The sequence below is a fragment of the Sapajus apella genome, unplaced genomic scaffold (assembly GCF_009761245.1).
Source record: "Sapajus apella isolate SASKATOON/1434 unplaced genomic scaffold, GSC_monkey_1.0 scaffold29, whole genome shotgun sequence".
In the NCBI taxonomy this organism is placed as follows: Eukaryota; Metazoa; Chordata; class Mammalia; order Primates; family Cebidae; genus Sapajus; species Sapajus apella.
The window spans coordinates 19,689,915-19,708,332 of record NW_022436969.1 but is presented as its reverse complement, the minus strand read 5'-3'; the positions used below and the strand labels follow the sequence as shown (position 1 = coordinate 19,708,332).

The 18,418-nt window shown below is 41.7% G+C and overlaps 1 long non-coding RNA gene and 1 pseudogene across 1 annotated transcript; both read left to right on the top strand.

Annotated features, from left to right (window-relative positions):
- Positions 1-869: 869 nt before the first annotated feature.
- On the top strand, positions 870-1,678 carry LOC116561316 (annotated as a pseudogene).
- Positions 1,679-10,649: 8,971 nt separating this feature from the next.
- On the top strand, positions 10,650-10,878 carry LOC116561527. The gene is made up of 2 exons (XR_004273472.1): positions 10,650-10,705; positions 10,782-10,878. It is a non-coding gene; the product is annotated as an uncharacterized LOC116561527 (long non-coding RNA).
- The last annotated feature ends 7,540 nt before the right edge of the window (positions 10,879-18,418 follow it).

The window sequence follows — 18,418 nt, the reverse complement described above, 5'->3', positions numbered from 1 at the left end:
TTTCTCCTGTTAATCTGTCTATTGTCAGTTCATTTTAGCAGCAAATCTTCAGAGGGTGGAAAGGGAGTTTTTCCTTTGCCGTTACAACAGTTTATATGAATAGATTTTAAAACATAGATTTAGTTGTCATCACTGTTGAAACTTGATCTCACTTGTGTCCTCTAGAGCCACACCAAACCCGTTCAATCCTGTGTTGATTTGAAAGCTGGCTACATGTTAACCCTAAGCTTTTCCTGGGTGATTCTTGGTGAGTAAAATAAAAAAAAATTTTTTGAGATGGAGTCTCAGTCTGTCACCCAGGCTGAAGTACAGTGGCACAATCTTGGCTCACTGCAACCTTACCTCCTGGATTCAAGTGATTCTCCTGCCTCAGTCTCCCAAGTAGCTGGGATTACAGACATGCACCAACATGCCTGCTAATTTTTGCATTTTTAGTAGAGATGGGGTTTCACCTACAATTTTCAATGTATAAACAGGAAGGCTGAGTATGGTGGCTCATGCCTGTAATCCTAGCATTTTGGGAGACCAAGACAGGAGGATCACTTGAAACTGGGAGTTTGAGACCAGCCTAGGCAACATAGCTAGACCGTATCTCGACAAAAAAATTAATTAGCTGGGTGTGGTGTCTCATACCTGTAGTCCTAGCTACTAGGGAGGCTAATGAGGGAAGACTGATTGAGACCAGGATATCAAGACTGCAGTGAGCTATGATTGTGGCACTGCACTCTAGTCTGAGAAACAGAATGAAACCTTAACTCTTAAAAAATAAAAAAAAAAATAGGAAAAGTTGAACTAAAAATAACCTCATGTGGATCTACTTGTCAGATCTGTTAAATATGTCTACTCATGCTCTCTTCCTACCGCCCAAGATGCTGAAAGGAAAGAAGGCCACGGGGAAAAATGTGGCTCCGGCCCCTGCTGTCGTTAAGAAGCAGGAGGCCAAGAAAGTGGTGAATCAACTATTTGAGAAAAGGCCTAAAAATTTTGGCATTGGACAAGATATCCAGCCCAAAAGAGACCTCACCCGCTTTGTAAAATGGCCCCGCTATATCAGGTTGCAGCGGCAGAGAGCCATCCTCTATAAGCGGCTGAAAGTGCCCCCTGCAATTAACCAATTCACCCAAGCCCTGGACCGCCAAACAGCTACCCAGCTGCTTAAACTGGCCCACAAGTACAGACCAGAGACGAAGCAAGAGAAGCAGAGGCTGTTGGCCCGGGCCGAGAAGAAAGCGGCTGGCAAAGGGGACGTACCCACTAAGAGACCACCTGTCCTTCGAGCAGGAGTCAACACCGTCACCACCTTGGTGGAAAAGAAGAAAGTGCAGCTGGTGGTGATTGCTCATGATGTGGATCCCATTGAGCTCGTTGTCTTCCTGCCCGCCCTCTGTCGTAAAATGGGAGTCCCTTACTGCATCATCAAGGGGAAGGCAAGACGGGGACATCTAGAACATAGGAAGACCTGCACCACTGTCGCCTACACACACATTAATCCGGAAGACAAAGGTGCTTTGGCTAAGCTGGTGGAAACTATCCGCACCAATTAAAATGACAGATACGATGAGATCCGGCGTCACTGGGGAGGCAATGTCCTGGGTCCCAAGTCTGTGGCTCGCATTGCCAAGCTAGAAAAGGCAAAGGCTAAAGAACTTGCCACGAAACTGGGTTAACTGTATACTGTTTTCTTTAAATAAAAATAATTAATGCAAAAAAAAATGTCTACTCATAAGGGCATAACTATCCTTTTGCTCACTGACATATAATTTAAACTAAATATATTTAAACTAAATTAGTCAATGCTACTAGGTCTGCCTTTTATTCTCAGAATAGTGTTTGTTTGGGGAAAATCTAGAGGCATCTGACTCTTACAATGAAATGCAAAAACAAAGCATTCTTAAGCCAGTCAGTGTTTTAAAAAAGAATGAAACAACCAAACACAACTGTGGTCTTTGGCTAACTTTCTAGAGAGAAGAAAACAAGCCATCTGCCAGTAACAGGAGGCTCTGGGGATAGCTGATCACAGGTCGAATTAAACATTCACAGTAATTAGTGGCAGCGCCGAAAAAGAAACTTCAGTGGTGCTTTTCCTGTAGTTATGGTGACAGCCCCCCAGCAGCCCACCTCCCCACAAAGGCCCAGGCTTGGTGCATTCTGCAGCCTTCCATCTGGTGCCCTTCTGTTGAATGTAGGGAAACTAAACTGACAGTTCATTTGTCCCCTTGGTGTTGTGTGTGTGTGTGTTGGGCTGCGGGGAGGAGGAGGGCGTGGACTGGAAGATTCCACAGGGCTGGGCCAAGGCTGTCTCCTGTGCTCAGCCAGAATGACAGGAGAACAGCTGATAGCCCAGGCTGCCAGACAGGTGCTGTCAAAGGGCCGAAAACTCGCTGATGTCAGGAGACGGTACTGAAGTGATGATGAATGAGGCCTGGCCTGTGGCAAACAGGTTCTTAACTTGCCAAAGGGGGGAAGTGCTCCCCAGGACCTCAATTTACCTGAATGGCCCACGCATTTGCCCCCTCTTGTTGGGCAATTTCTATGGGTCCTTTAGAAGTTAAGTGTCAAAATTCTTGTTGCAGTGCTAAGAATCTAAGAATTTGGCCAAAAAATCTGGTTTGCTCCTGCTCAAAGATTGAAGAAATACAAATTGGGCTGCTTATTTTCCTTCATCTTGTTTATTTTGGAGCTCAATGTTTAAAACATTGATTTGAGCATCAGTATCACAGGCTGTTGTCAATGCCCTCTCTCTGGAGTCCTCAGGGGTTGCAAATTGAGGAAACTATTTAGGTTGTACCTTCTCCATCAAGGCACCAGGAAGAATGAAGGTGGCGCACAGAAGGGCTTTGGGAAAAAACGTAAGCGGCGCTTGGGAAAACGGTTTGGTTTGCCATGGAATAAGTCTAAGTTTTCAGATGTTTTATTCCCTTAATAAATCTTCCTTCTATTTTGCTGCCCTGTGGTCTGGAGTGTTTGCGTAATATAGAGTTGATATAATTTGTCTGCTGCCCAGTGAGGTGATCCCATGAGATTTCTGAGTGGAGGCTGCTGATAGTAAACACATCCTTTCTTTGGTTTTTTTCTAGAGAAAAGATCTCACCCTTCACCTAGGCTGGATTGCAGTGGTGCAATTATGGCTTACTGTAGCCTCAAACTAAACAGCCTAAGTGGTCCTCCTACCTCAGCCACCTACGTAGCTGAGATTACAGGTATGCACCATCACACCTGGCTAACGCTTAATTTTATTTCATTTTTGTAGAGATGGGGTCTGGCTATGTTGACCAGGCTGGTCTCAAACTCCTGGCCTCAAGCAATATTCCCATCTTGGCCTCCAAAACTGCTGGGATTACAGGCATGAGCCACTGCACCTAGCCTCAGGAATACAGGCTTTCCAGCCACACCAGTCCCTATTTATATAAACCACAGTCTCAGGGTCTGCAAAGTAGATGGCGGGCGTTTTTCTTTCTCAGAGACTACCTGGGGGTTGATAATCTGCATATAGGCTGAATACAGTCCTGTGAAATATAATCATTTGGGATAACAATTTACTGAATCATAGACTGTTAGAGCTGGAAACTTTCAGGGGTTATCTAGTCACATTTGTCAGAAAAGCAAATGTGTCAGTGAACTGCTGCTTACAGGCAGAGCAGGGCGTGGGGTCCTAGCACCTCCCTCCATCCCAAAGTCCGCTATAGCCTAATTTAATTGGAGATGTTTGCATGTGTATAGTGTGTGTGTGGCAAGATGGAGGGTGGGCGTGTCAGGGGCACTAAAAAGAGAATAGATGTGGCAAATCCTGGTCTAGCTGAAAAGATGTAACACAGGAATATGCCCCAGCTGGAGAGTATTCTAAGGCTGATGAGAAGCACATGTGGTGTCATGTGGTCCTCTCCTCAGTGGGTCCCCTGAATGGTGCTGGAGGAGAAAAATAGTGACAACCGCAGGTTCTTAGAACAGACTCCAGTTACACAAGACAGATTAACAAGATAAAACGCCAAAAGTTTATTGACATGTTTGTTTCACGTACAGGTGGAGTCACTCAGAAATTTAGTAGTTCTCAAAGAGATGGCTTTGGATATCAGCTTGTATAGCATCCTCAACAAAGAACAGCACATTTGTTTAAAAGTGAAAGCAAGTTTATTGGATAAGTAAAGAAACAGACGAATGGCTCCTCAATAGACAGAGCAGCAGTATGAACTGCCTGACTGAATATACTTATGGTTATTTTTTTATTATATGCTAAACAAGGGGTGGGCAATTCATGGGTTTTCCAGGAAAGGAGTGGGGAGTTCCCCACTCTAAAAGAGTTCCTCTCCCTTTTAGACTATATAGGGCAACTTCTGGACATTGCCATGGCATCTGTAAACTGTCATGGTGCTGATAGGAGTATCTTTCAGCATGCTAATACATTATAGTTGGTGTATAATGAGGAGTGAGGATGACCAGAGGTCACTTTTGTCACCATCTTTGTTTTGGTGCAATTTGACTAGCTTCTTTACTGCATACTGTTTTATCAGCAGGATCTGCATGACTTGTATCTTGTAATATCAGTCCTGCCTACTTCCTCTTTCAACCTGTGACTAAGAATGCTTACCCTCCTGGGAATGCAGTGCAGTGGGTCTTAGCTTTATTTTAACCAGCGCTTACTCAAGATGGAGTCACTCTGGTTTGAACGCCTCTAACATATTTCCCCCTCCCTTTTACATGGGGACCCTCAATCCTATGGGTTCCAGAGGGATGAAGGTCCATCTTCAGCAACTTCTTCAGGCTGAATGGGGCAATGATATTCCTGCCTAAGTATTGGGGTCTCATATCCAGGGTAGAGAGAAGCTCAGTCAGAAAGTGTTGATATGCTGAGGGCCATTCATAACTCTGAGTTCTGACAAAAAGTGATATCTGGAAGATCAATGTGTTCAATTTAAGAAAACATTGAGTAAGCTTATCCTGCATTTCTACACAAAGAGTACAACAGCAATATGGTCCACAACAGTAAAGCAAAATAAGATTAACCCAAGTGACTAAATAAGAAGGCTTTCCATCAACGGGGTGGTTTTTGGAACCAAGCTGATATGAGGCTGCTAGCTGATCCCAATACATGGCTAGAATTAGAATACTGATCCAGATTTTTGTGTTACCCATTCGTCTTATTTCTTTCGAGCAACAGCTGGAGATCACTGGTTGGTTCACAGAAACAAACAAGGTCAGCCTAAATTTCAGGAAAAAATAAAAAACAATGGACAAGACCAGAATCTAACCACAGGTGTATCGTAGATTTTTGAAACAACTTTTCTCTTTCCAACCCTAGCTTTTATTAAAAATAAATCATGGTAGACGGATTTGTTTGCAAGATTAGTTTTAACCTGACTACACTTGGCCTAATTATTTGCATAAAGTACATGAAGAATAATTATTCGCCATGCAGGCTCTTTTTAAATTAGCTTTGATGAAACTTTGTTCCATAAGGAATCTCAGATTAGACCTCTTAAAGCCTTGAGCCCAGCCATGAGTTTGTGCTTGCAAATAACTGCATGAGGGGTGAATTCCTCTTCTCTTGAGGTCCCAAGATCACTTGCAGCTCCTAGGACTGTCAGAAAGTGACATTCTTTGTTCTTTATTTACTGCAGGTCAGGAAGCTTGTACAGAGATTGTGAAGACAAGGAATGAAGCTAGCTTTCCCTAGGGGCTTTTATTGGCTCTATAAGTCAACTTTGATTCCTTAATGCAGTGTGTTTATATTTAAAAGAATACCACTCCAGTCAAAGTCCTCATAAAATAACCAGTTTCTCCAATTGTGTCCTGTTACAAAGAAAACAGATTCTTACTGCACTTACACAAATAACTATGTTGTCATAAGAATACTCACAAATAGTTTTCAAATTTTGGATAAATCAGGTAAAAGAAGATATGCTCCAAATTTTACTCACAAGAGTATACTCCACTCAATTGCCAAAAGCTATAAATATCCCCCCAAAAAAGTTTTCTTGACTCTGAAAAACAAAACAGAAAGGATCAGCAATATTTCAAGCAGAAAGTCATGAAAAAACTATTTAAATCTTTTACTAGTTCAGTCTATGCAATTAATTCCTGTTCTGCTTGACATTAATGAACACAGTAGTTTTCCAAGAGAGTCTTGGAAGTTATTTCCTCTCTGTTTTAATGGCACACTTTCCAAAGTCATCAGAGATCTACATTCAAAGGCACTTGTCAGAGTCCTATAGCTGATAATAAATCACCTTTTAAAAAGGATTCAAAACAAAACAAAAATTATCTGTGGATGAAAGAAAGACTTAGGATAGCCATACTCAAAGACACAAGTGACAAGGAAATTTGGTTACTTCTGTGGCACACAATAATTAACAAAGCTAACATAATTATTTCTGACAATATACACTAAGTCATATCAGAATTATAGGAGCTTCCCATAAGTTTGGAACACATACCAGTAACACATCTATACAAATACAGCCCAAAGAAACTAAACACCATTTCGTACCCAACAAGGGTTTCTATATGATTTTAATATACCAAATAAACCAAATATGTCATCTTTGGACTTTAGGGCTCTTAATATCTAAAAAATCAAATAGGTCAGAAAAAGATGTAATTTATAATTTGATTTGGCAAAGTTTGTCAAAAATCAAAGGTTCAAAAACACTTGATCTTATAAAACAGAATCCCTGGTCACCATGTCACTTATTTTGCCAAAATGATAACTCAAAGATTTTAAAAAGTCAAAAACATTTACTCATTGATAGAAGGAAGACTGAGCTTTCCAAACAGTCTGTCTCTTTTCTTTCCACTCTTTTTTCCTGTAGTTTATTCAAAGGGGAAACAAAAATCTTTCATTATTTTTCTCATATTACAAAAAATCTTATTCAACAGAAAAAGCCAAAATTCACCTTTGCTTTAATGTACTATTGCTGTCAAACCTAGTTCTTAATAAAACCTTATAGACAAATCCAATTTTTTTTTTGAAAAAATTACTTTAAAATTTTATTTCAAAAGTTTTTGGGAACAGGTGGTGTTCGGTTGCATGGAAAAATTTTTTAGTGGTGATTTCTGAGATTCTGGTAAACTTGTCACCTGAGAAATGTGTGCTGTACCCAATGTGTGTAGTCTTTTGTTCCTTCCCCCACTCCTACCCTTCCTCCTAGTCCCCAAAGTCTTTTATATGATTCTTATGCCTTTATGTCCTCATAGCTTAGCTCTGACTTATAAGTAAAAACATATGATGTTTGTTTTTCTATTCCTGAGTTCACTTAGTATAATGGTCTCCAACTCCATCCAGGTTACTGAAAATGCCATTATTTCATTTCTTTTTATGGCTGATTAGTGTTCCATATATATATATAAATGTATATGTATTACATATGCCATATATATAAAATGTGGTATATGGCTGAGTAGTATTCATATATATATGTGTGTATATATATATATACACACATATATATATCACATTTTTTTTATCCACTTGTTGGTTGATAGACATTTAGGCTGGTTCATATTTTTTCAATTGTGAATTGTGCTGCTATAAACACGTGTATGCAAGTGTCTTTTTCATATAATACTTCTTTTATTCTGGGTAGGTACCCAGTTGTGGCGTTGCTGGATCAAATGGTAGTTTTACTTTTAGTTTTTTAAGGAATCTCCATACTGTTTTCCATAGTGGTTGTACTAGATTACATTCCCACCAGCAGTGTAAAATTTCTCTTTTCATCACATCCAAGCTAATATCTGTTATTTTTTTATTTTTAAATTATGACCATTCTTGCCAGAGTAAGGTGGTATCTCATTGTTGTTTTGATTTGCATTTTCTTGATAATTAGTGATATTGAGCATTTTTTCTTTTTCTTTTTTTTTAGACGGAGTCTCACTTTTTTTTCCAGGCTGGAGTGCAGTGGTGCAATATGTGCTCACTGCAATCTCCATCTCCTGTTCAAGCAATTCTCCTGCCTCACCCTCCTGAGTAGCTGGAATTACAGGTGCACACCACCACGCCCGGGTAATTTTTGTATTATTAGTAGATGTGGGGTTTCATCATGTTGGTCAGTCTGTTCTTGAACTCCTGACCTCAGGTGATCCTTCTGCCTCAGCCCCCAAAGTGCTGGGATTATAGGTGTGAGCTACCATGCCTGGCCTCCCATTTTCTCATATGTTTGTTGGCCATTTGTATATCTTCTTTTGAGAATTTCTATTCATGCTCTTTGCTCACTTTTTGATGGATTATTTGTTTTTTCTTGTTAATTTGTTTGACTTCCTTGTAGATTCTGAATATTAGTCCTTTGTCATATGCATAGTTTGTGAATATTTTCTCCCACTCTGTGGGTTATCCATTTACTGATTATTTCTTTTGCCATAAAGAAGCTTTTTAGTTTAATTAGGTCCCATCTATTTATCTTTGTTTTTGTTGCATTTGCTTTTGAGTTCTTGGTCATGAGCTCTTTGCCTAAGCCAATGTCTAGAAGAGTTTTTCCCATGTTATCTTCCATAATTTTTATGGTTTCAGATCTTAGATTTAAGTGTTTGATCTGTCTTGCATTAATTTTTGTGTAAAGTGAGAGATGAGAATCCAGCTTCATTCTTCTACATGTGGCTTGCCAATTACTCCAGCACCATTTGTTGAATAGGGTTCCTTTCCCCACTTTATGTTTTTGTTTGCTTTGTTAAAGATCAGTTGGCTGTAAATATTTGGCTTTATTTCTGTGTTCTCTATTCTGTTCCATAGGTCTATGTCCCTATTTTTATACCAGTACCATGCTGTTTTAGTTACTATAGCCTTGTAGTATAAGTCAAGTAATGTGATGCCTCCAGATTTGTTCTTTTTGCTTAGTCTTACTGTGGTTATGTGGGCTCTTTTTTGGTTCTATATGAATTTAAGTTTGTTTTTTCTAGTTCTGATGATGGTATTTTTATGGCACTTACATTGAATTTGTAGATTACTTTTGTCAGTATGGTCATTTCCACAATATTGATTCTATCCGTCCCATGAGCATGGGATGTGTTTCCATTTGTCTGTGTCATTTGTGACCTCTTCCAGCAGTTTTGTAGTTTTCCTTGTAAAGATCTTTCACGTCCTTGATTATGTATATTTCTATTTTGTTTTTTGCACCTGTAAAAGGGGTAGAGTTCTTGATTTGACTCTCAGCTTGGTCATTTTAAACAGTGTTACTGACTTGTGTACATGTATTTTGTATCATGAGACTTTGCTAAATTCATTTATCAGTTTATATGAGTCTTTAGGGTTTTCTAGGTATACAATCATATCATTAACAAACAGTGACAGTTTGACTTCCTCTTTACTGATTTGGATGCCTTTTATTTCTTTCTCTTGTTGGATTTCTCTGCTAGAACTTTCAGTACAATGTTGAATAACAGGGGTGAAAGTGGGCACCTTTGTCTTGTTCCAGTTCTCACAGGGAATGCTTTCAACTTTTCCCTGTTCAGTATCATATTGGTTGTTGTTTGTCATAGATAGTATATCCCTTCTATGTTAATTTTGCTGAAGGTTTTAATCATAAAGGGATACTAGATTTTTGTCAAATGCTTTTTCTCCATCTATTCAGATGATCATATGATTTTTGTTTTTAATTCTGTTTATGTGATGCATCACATTTATTGACTTGCATATGTTAAACCATCCCTGCATGTCTGGTGTGAAAGCTACTTGATCATGGTGTATTATCTTTTTGATACAGAGTTTCATTTGGTTAGCTAGTATTTTGTTGAGGATTTTTGCATCTATGTTCACCAAGAGTATTGGCCTGTAGTTTTCTTTTTTAGTTATGTCCTTTCCTGGTTTTGAAATTAGGGTGATACTGGCTTCATAGAATGAGTTAGGGAGGATTCCCTCTTTCTCTATCTTTTGGAATAATTTCAGTAAGATTGGTACCAATTCTTTGAATGCCTGATAGAATTCAGCTGTGAATTCATCTTGTCCTGGAATTTTTGGTTGTTGTTGTTGGCAATTTTTAAATTACTGCTTCAATCTTGTTACTTGTTATTGGTCTGTTCAGAGTTTCTGTTTCTTTGAGGGTTGTATATTTCCAGGAATTTATTCATCTCCTCTAGATATTCTAGTTTGTGTATATAAAGGTGTTCATAGCTTTGAATGATCTTTGTTTTTCTGTGTTATTGTTGTTATATCTCCCATTTTGTTTCTAATTGAGTTTATTTGGATCTTCACTTTTCTTTTCTTGGTTAATCTCACTAATGGTCTGTCAATTTTGTTTATCTTTTCAAAGAACCTGCTTTTGTTTCAATTATCTTTTTGTATTTTTTTGCTTGTTTGTTGCAATTTCATTTCCTTCTGCTGTGACCTTTGCTGTTTCTTTTCTTCTGTTGGGTTTGGGTTGGGTTTGTTCTTGTTTCTCCAGTTCCTTGAGGTGTGACATTATCTATTTGTGCTCTTTAAGACTTTTTGATGTAGGTATTTAATGCTATGAACTTTCCTCTTAGCACCACTTCTGCTGTATTGTTGCAGGAGCGGCCGTGGGAAACAGATCTCTTGGACACCGAATATTGGAGGAAGGAGTTTATTCGGCCAGGAGCCAGGTGGCGTATTTGCCTAATATGCAAGCTCACCTAACAAAGGAAGGTTCCTTCTTTATATAGGCTTATTCTTTAGATGTTACACGTGGAAGAATCTTAGGTTTATAGCTTAACATATGAAAAGGGTCTCTGTTTACAGTCTTAGGAATTACATATGAAAAGGGTTTCGGTTTACAGTCTTAGGAATTACATATCAAAAGGGTTTCAGTTTACAGTCTTAAGAATTAACATATGAAAAGGGCTTCGGTTTACAGTCTTAGGAATGAAAAGGGGAAGTTTACAGTCTTAGGAATGAAAAGGGGAAGTTGATCTGAGATGCTTGGGTCTCCCTCTTCATCTCCCCCTTTGAGACCCTCACCACTTTATAATATTAGTGAGGTCTCACTTTCATTCTCACTTTCCAGATTTTCTGAAGAAACAGGCTGATAATGTTTCATATAATACACTTGTGATGTCACTTTTTGGCTAACTACAGTAGTGATGAATCCACTCATCATCTGAAGGAACAGGGGCAGTAGACAAGGGAGCAGTAAACAAACACCTATTATTATTAGAACACTTATGATGAGGGTTTTGAATCCTCCCAAGGAAGAGAACCAACCTCCAAATAAGGACTCAGGGTTAAATCTGTGCCACACCTGTACAGGCACGTGTGCCAGTTTGGTCATGTCTTGCACAATATCCTCTACGGCTTGCCCCTGGTCATCTATGTGCAGACAGCAGTTGGTTAGAATGAATTTTCCCCAGACTCCTCCTTTAGCTGCTAGCAAATAATCTAGGGCCAGTTGGTTCTGATAACTCACATTTCTCATTTGAGTTTCTTGTCGGGCCAAGAGGGACAGAGCTTTGCCTGTTTCATTAGTATTTCCAAAACAGCCTGCAACCGGATGATCTGGTTGAGCATGTAGATAGGGGTCTGGTATCCCCATGAGCCATCCTCAGCCCATGTGACCAGCCCATAGTATTCAATAATTCTCCCCGGTGGCCACTCATCACCTGTCCAATTCCCTAGTTTTAGGTCTTTCTTCTCCCTAGCAAAGTAAACTGAATGCCCTAACAGCTCACCTATCTTAACAGATAATAGGAAGAAAGAAGGATTAATGATGCCTCTGACACAGCTACCTGTCCATCTCATGGATTACACACCTTATATTGAGTACCATTATATAAACAGGTTCCCTTCTGTGTCCCCATACATTTATAAGAACTGAAGGACAAAATAATGGCAGTAACTTTTACACCCTACCTGGTGTACATACTGAGGGCATTCTTCGAAATTAGTTAATGTTCCTACTGTGCAAGTCCAAATATTAAGAAGAACAAGTCCCACAATGAATCTCCTTATGCTTTGGCCGTGCGTGGACCAGCCAGCTTCTGGGCTGGAGCAGGGCTTGTTGTCCTTTTTAAGGTGTTTCTGCAGTCCTTGCCTTGGTCTAAGTCTCAGCTGTTACTGGTTTTTACACGGCTGTGGTGGATTCAGGCTGGGATTCCCTCTACCTTCACAGCTGTGGGATTGGTCAGGATCAGGTCTGAGGTCCTTTCCATTGTGGCTTTAGAGGGGCTGTACTCCTGTCCTTTATCCACATGTGATTACCTAGTGAGAAAGGGTGAACTGGGGAGAAAAAGCCTTATAGGACATTTGTTATTTACTTAAGTTGAAGTATCCTAAGGGATTCTCCTTAGAGCTGGTAACTAGCATCCTAACTGAATCTCTCCCCACTCCCAAGGAATTCCTAGGAGTGCCCAGAGTAGGGGAGGGGGCCTATGGTATAAGGCTTAATAGGGGAATATCCTGTTTTTCCTCACGGGAGTGCCTCTAATTTTGAATGACCCCAAGGGAAGTGCCTGCACCCACTCTAATCTTATTTCCTGAACACTTTCCCTAAGCTGTTTTTGATGCTCCAGTTCATTTTTTTCCACTTTTCTGGAACTCTGAGGTCGGTAGGCAATGTGCAGCTTCCAGGTGATACCCAAGGCGGTTGCTGTTTTCCGGACTAAATCTGCCCCAAATGGTGGTCCACTGTCTGCTCTGATGTGCAGAGGTAGTCCAAATCTAGGGATAAGATCTCAAAGCAGCACACAGGTTACTTCATGGGCTCTTTCAGTCCCACCCAGAGTATGTGCACACCAGGACCCACAAAATACTTATGTCTTCCTCACTTGGGCATTTCAATAAAGTCTACTTGGAGATCTTCAAATGGAGCTGCTCCATAAGCTTGAATTCCAGGGGTAATAGTTGGAACCTGCCTCGTGTTGTGTTGCTGACATGTAATGCATCGCTGTGCCACAGTTTTGGTCAAGGCTGCTAAGTGTGAGATGTAAAAGTACCAGCCCAATACCTTTTCAAGCGACTCTTGACCTAAATGAGTAGTCTCATGTACGGCGTGTACAACTGCTGCCCCTAGCAGCTGTAGTACTGATATTCTTCCATCTGGCAGTTGGACCCACCCTTCTTTAGTCAGTTGCCCCCTTCTGTCTGGAGAAAGTCTCTTTCCTCCTTAGAGTAAGTAGGTAGATCAGGGATCTGGGGAATCAGCGGGGCTGTAACTGCTATTTGGTAGGGAGCAGATGCTGCCTTACGAGCTGCTGAATCTGCTCTGGAATTTCCCAGGGCTATGGAGGTGTGGGCCCACTGATGTCCTCTGCAATGCACGACCACCACCCTCCAGGGCTTCCAGACTGCTTCTAGCAGCTGCAAAATTTCATGCTGAAAGTTTATTCCTTTTCCCCGTGAAGTTAACAGTCCTCTCTCTTTGTATGGTGCTCCATGTACTTGGAGAGTCAGGAAGGCATATCAAAAGTCAGTGTAAATGTTTACAACCTTATCTTTACTTAGCTATAGGGCTTTAGCTAAAGCAATGAGTTCAGCCTTCTGAGCTGAGGTGCCCTGAGGCAGGGATTTGGCCTCCATTACAGTGTCCAGAGTTACCACTGCATAGCCTGCACATCTTTCCCCTCGTGGATTGACAAAGCTGCTCCCATCCACATACAACTCCCAGTCTGCTACTGTCCATGGCTGATCCCAAAGATCAGGACTGCTGGAATAGACTGTGTCCAGGACTTCAACACAGTTGTGTTCAACGGGACCCTCTGACATTGGGAGCAAAGTGGCGGAGTTTAAGGTGTTGCAGACTTCAATGGTGATGCGGGGATTTTCACATAGCAGACACTGGTATTTGGTCGGCCTAACACCTGATAACCAGTAGTGCCCTCTGGTAATCATTAGAGTCACTACTGCCTGAGGTGCCTTGATATTTAGGTTCTGTCCCAGAGTTAGCTTATCTGCTTCTTGTGCCAGCAGAGCAGTTGCTGCCAGTGCCCTTAAGCATGGGGGCCATCCTTTGGAAACTCCATCCAGCTGCTTGGAGAGGTAAGCTACAGGCCTGGGCCAAGGTCCTACTGTTTGGACTAGGACCCCAACTGCCACTTTTTCTCCTTCTGCCACATATAATGTGAAGGGCTTTGTTAAATCAGGCAGCCCCAAAGCTGGAGCTGACATTAGTTTTGTTTTCAGTTCCTGATAGGCCTGGCGCTGCTGGAATCCCCATTCAAAGGGGTCCTTGTCTCCCCGCTTTGTCACATCATAGAGGGGTTTGGCTAGTACTGCAAAGTTTGGAAATCCACAATTTACAAAACCCACCGCTCCCAGGAGCTCTCTCACCTGCCTTTTAGTCTCAGGTTCTGTCACTCTGCAAGCGGCTTGCTTCCTCTCTGCTTCTAGGCTGCGTCCCCCTTCCAGATGGTGAGCCTCAGATACTGCATTTGCTTTTTGGCAAATCTGGGCTTTCCTTTTAGACACTTTATACCCACAGTCCTCCAGGTGCTGAAGTAAGGCATTTGTTTGTGCACCCGACTGCCGTGGGGTGTCCTAATAGAAGGTTATCAGCATATGGGGGCAGTTGCAAGCAAGAAGCTTCTGGGGGGTGGTCACGGGCTGATGCCTCCCCAAGGAAGATGAGAGAGTTTTTGAGCCCCTGGGAAGTTGGGTCCAGGTGTATTGAGTGGTTACACCTGCTTCTGGGTTTCTGCCATTGAAAAGCAAATAGTTTTTTTTGACCCTCTGAGGCCAGTCCAGTGCTAAGGAGGTATTCTTTAAGTCCAATTAAGTGAACCAACCATCCTCTGCTGGCAATAATCCCAACTGCGTGTATGAGTTGGGTGCAAAGCCGCGCAAGCCTTGTCCGGGCCTGGGTGATAATATCAGTCTTCTGCTTCTGGCTAGGAAGGCTCCACCCTCCTTCCCAAGAGACAATGAGAGCCTGGAGGACCCCTGCTTAAGGCATTTTTAGCTGCAGGGAGTCTCCTTTTTGAATGGGATAATGGCCCTTGATTAACACAACAGGTTTTGCCGGAGAAGTGGGGCAGTGGTAGTCCATTAAGTGCAAGAAAGTCTTCTCTTAACACCTTAATAGCTCTAAAAATATTGGTTCTGTTTTTTCCATGGGGGGTTACAGGGCTGTCGTCCGGACTGTGGGCTCTTTGGTGGCATATGAGTCCAGCCCCCCTCTCTTTTAGTCCAGTGGCCCTTCCATTAGATTGAACAGAGTCCCTTCACTTTTTATCTGGATCCTCGTGCTTAGGATCGCCCTGTTCTCCCATTAACTGTGGGCATTTTTTTCCAATGTCGTACTTCTTGACAAAATGCACACTGATCGCGTTGCAGGTGCAGGTGGGCAGACTGTGGGGCTTTCCAGGAATCCGCCTTTTTCCACACTCTTGGGGGCGTTCCTCTCATAGCAGCAGCTATCAAGTCAGCCTTCCATTGAGCCTGATGTTCCCTTTCCCTATGATTTTCCCTCCGGCTTACCGCCTCTTGGTTTACAACCGCCTGGTTAGCTACTTCCAATAACTAAAGTATTCATACATGCAAATCCTGCCTGTTTCTGCCACTGAATTTGCCTGGACTTGGGAGTTCGCATTTCTCGGTGGTGAGGGGGATGATGGTTTCTAGCAGTCTATCCCTTGGCTACTAAAGCAGTCACTGCCTGTTCTCTTAGCCACTTTGGAGGCTATGTATGGAAATTGATCAAGGTGCTCTAGCTTGCCGTATATAACCTCATGCCTTACTTTGGAGACAAGGGACCTGTCTAGGGTCCCCTCTGGGGGCCAACCTACCCTAAATGCTGGCCAATCTTCCCTACATAAAACCCTTAATTTCTCTGGTGTCATAGTTACTTTATAATTCCCACTAAATTCCTTCTTGAAATTTTTCAGCATGGTTTCTAAAGGGGTGGGCTTACTATGGGAGTGAGCCATATTAACAATTCAAAGAAACAATTCCCACACTTAGGAGAGTGTTAGTTCACTCACAGCAGTTCCCGACTAGCAAGATGCAGCACAGAGCACTCTCTGATTTACATTCACTTCAATCTTTTTACAACGCCCAGAGGCTTCTACACTCAGCCTTCTGTGGCTGTCTCTAACTCTTACAAATTGCGCATGAGGCCCTTCCTAATGGGCCCAATACCTTTTACAACTGATGAGTCTGGCTGGACACATCTACACACAGACACACATCTACACACAGACACACATCCACACACAGACACACATCTGAATGCTCTCCTTCCAATTCAACAGAGAGCTACCTTCCAACCTGCCGATCTGGCACCTGTGGGTGATCAGGCCACACTTCCACCCAAAACGGGGTAGGCTACTTTCCCAGGCACAATGACACAGACACACATCCAAATGCTCTCCTTCCAATTCAACAGAGAGCTACCTTCCAACGTGCCAATCTGGCACCCGTGGGTGATCAGGCCACGCTTCCACCCAAAATGGAGTGGGCTACTTTCCCGGGTACGATCTTACCAAATTCAGTTGTCCAGACTTCCCCAAATGCTCGTTCCTCCTCGGTGTTCAGCCACTGGATGGATCCAGACTGCAGGGCCTCCCTGCTCCGCTCTGGCGAGGCTTTTCCACCAGGCAAATACCTGCCCAGGAGCGCTCTCAGGATGCGTCACCCCAGGGAGCAGGAGTTCTCCTGCAGGGATGCTCCACAGGGCTAGGCAAACCACCTAAGAGACTTTTTCCTGCCATCTGCTATCCAAGACTCACTTCCCGGCCAACGCACCAAAATGTTGCAGGAGCGGCCGCGGGAAACAGATCTCTCCGAAGGAGTTTATTTGGCCGGGAGTCAGGTGGCATATTTGCCTAATATCCAAGCTCACCTAACAAAGGAAGTTTCCTTCTTTATATAGGCTTATTCTTTAGATGTTACACATGGAAGAATCTTAGGTTTATAGCTTAACATATGAAAAGGGTCTCTGTTTACAGTTTTAGGAATTACATATGAAAAGGGTTTCAGTTTACAGTCTTAGGAATTACATATCAAAAGGGCTTCAGTTTACAGTCTTAGGAATGAAAAGGGGAAGTTTACAGTCTTAGGAATGAAAAGGGGAAGTTTACAGTCTTAGGAATGAAAAGGGGAAGTTGATCTGAGATTCCTGGGTCTACCTCTTCAGTATCCCAGAGGTTTTGATAAGTTGTGTCCTATTATTGTTCACTTCAAAGAATTTTAATATTTCCATCTTGATTTTATTGCTGACCCAAAGATCTTTCAGAAGCAGATTATTAAATGTCCATGCATTTGTACAGTTTTGAGAGTTTCTTTGGAGTTAATTTCAAGTTTTATTCCACTGGGGTCTTAGAGGGTACTTGATATAATTTCAATTTTCTTAAATTCATTGAGACTTGTTTTGTGGCTTATCATATGGTCTATCTTGGAGAATGTTCTATGTGCTGATGAAAATAATGTATATTCTGTACTTGTTGGGTAGAATCTTCTGTAAATACCTGTTACGCCCATTTGTTCTAGGGTATAGTTTATTTGTTCTCTGTTGGCTTTATGTCTTGACGACCTGTCTAGTGCTGTCAGTGAAGTATTGATGTCCCCCACTATTATTGTATTGTCATCTATCTCATTTCTTAGGTCTAGTAATAATTGTTTTATAAATTTGGGAGCTTCAGTGTTAGGTGCATATATATTTAGGACTGTGATATTTTCCTGTTGGACCAATCCTTTTTTTTTTTTTTTTTTTTTGAGACAGGGTCTTGCTCTGTTGCCCAGGATGGAGTGCAGTGGTCTGATCTTGGCTAACTGCAACCTCTGCCTCCCAGGTTCAAGCAATTCTGCCTCAGCCTTCTGAGTAGCTGGGATTACAGGCATGGGTCACCACACCAGGCTAATTTTTGTATTTTTAGTAGAGATAGGGTTTCACCACTTGGTCAGGCTGGTCTTGAATTCCTGACCTCATGCTCCACCCTTCTTGGCCTCCCAGAGTGCTGGGATTACAGGCGTGAGCCACCACACCTGACCTGACCAATCCTTTTATTATTATATAATGTCCTTCTTTGTCTTTTTAAACTATTATTGCCTTAAACTCTGTTTTGTCTGATATAAGAATAGTTATTCCTGCTCAATTTTGGCTTTCATTTGTATGAAATACCTTTTTCCACCACTTTCCCTTAAGTTTATGTGTCTCCTTATGCATTAGGTGAGTCCCTTAAAGACAGCAAATACTTGATTGATAGACTTCTATCTGTTTTGCCATGCTGTATCTTTTAAGTGGAGCATTCAGGTCATTTACATTTAATGTTAATACTGAGATATGAGATACTATTTTATTCATCATGCTAGCCGTTGTCGGAATACCTTAGTTTTTTTCCATTGTGGTACTGTTTTATAGGCCCTGAGAGATTTATGCTTTAAGGAAGTTCTATTTTGAGATTTCATTTCAAGATTTGGAACTCCTTTTAGCATTTCTTGTAGTGCTGGCTTGGTAATGGCAAATTCTCTTAGCATTTGTTTGTCTGAAAAATGTTTTGTCTCTCCTTCCATTATGAAGTTTAGTTTTACTGTATACAAAATACTTGG